The 1,243-nt window shown below is 38.3% G+C and overlaps 1 pseudogene; it reads right to left on the bottom strand.

Moving 5' to 3' along the window:
• Positions 1–204: 204 nt before the first annotated feature.
• LOC146039870 (5S ribosomal RNA) lies at positions 205–327 on the bottom strand (annotated as a pseudogene).
• Positions 328–1,243: the final 916 nt, after the last annotated feature.

The following is a 1,243-nucleotide window of genomic DNA, read 5'->3' as shown; positions in this document are numbered from 1 at the left end:
ACTAAAGGTGATGTGTTTATAAATAATTCAAGGGTAGCGATTTCATTGTATATTGACTTTATTTATATAGTGAATAGCACTTAGCAAAAATACCTACATAACAGTGTTAATAGTAGTAACTAGTATTAATTATTGTGATTTGAAAACCTCCCTTGGATACCACAATACAATTTATATGTGACAACGACCAAAGTTCACCGGCGTAGACTACAGCACTGAATTTTCCCGGGTGGTCTCCCATCCCGGTACTTGTCCAACCCAACACTGCTTAGCTTCCAAGATCGGACGAGATTGGGCGTATGCCAGTAATGTGGTGTGACTGTAGAAGCGTGAACAGGTCCGATGCATAGTTATCCGAATCAGTGGTTCTTAAGGGAGGGTATTCTAAAGTGATAGTGCTTAGTGAAAATTAAAAGGGTGATGATGTAAGATGGCGGCGAATAAAAAAGATAAAAAGATAGGACCTTATAAAAATGGGGCAATCTCATAACTTTCATTAAAACCGTCTGGATGCATAGTTTTCAGTTCAAATATCCAGAACATTTCTCTTTGTGAAAGTTTATTGGCTAAGTCGCCTCCTCTGGGGCCGAGTCTCACGTGTTCGATTGCCTTGAAAGTAAGTCCTTCTGGGTTGGCGTCATGATGAGTCTGGAAATGTTTGTAAATCGCATGGGTATCCACTTTGTTCTTAATGTTCCTACTATGCTCTTGTATACGTAGTTTGAGAATCCGTTTTGTTTTGTTCACATATTTTAAATGACAAGGACATTCCAGCAGATAGATCACCGAAGTTGTGTTACAATTTGTGAAATCTTTGATTTTGTATTCCTTACTGGTATCGGAGTTCGTGAAACTTTTCCTGTTTGGGTGTACATGTTTACATATATTACATTTGCCGCACTTGTATGTTCCTTTGCACTTAGGTCCTGATGGGTTCTGGTCACTTTTTGTAGTAAGAAGACTGGGTGCCAGGATATCCTTCAAATTTCTGGATTTCTTGAAGATCAAAGCTGGGCGTGGGGGGAGAATCTCTTTAAGTATTGGATCCATTAAAAGGATATTCCAATGATCATTCAATGATTTTCTTATTTTTGGTTCATGTTGGCTGAAGGTGGTTATAAAGGCTGTAGAGTTGTTCTTTTCATTTGGTGTTGTTTTATACTGTAGGAGTTCCTCTCTGTTTGTGTTTTGAATTCTTGATGTTGCTTGTTGTAGGATATTTTGGGGGTAGTCTTTTTCTTCA

The sequence above is a fragment of the Crinia signifera genome, chromosome 9, assembly GCF_055691185.1.
Source record: "Crinia signifera chromosome 9, ASM5569118v1, whole genome shotgun sequence".
In the NCBI taxonomy this organism is placed as follows: Eukaryota; Metazoa; Chordata; class Amphibia; order Anura; family Myobatrachidae; genus Crinia; species Crinia signifera.
The sequence above is the reverse complement of the archived record's forward strand: the minus strand, read 5'-3'. Positions and strand labels throughout refer to the sequence as shown.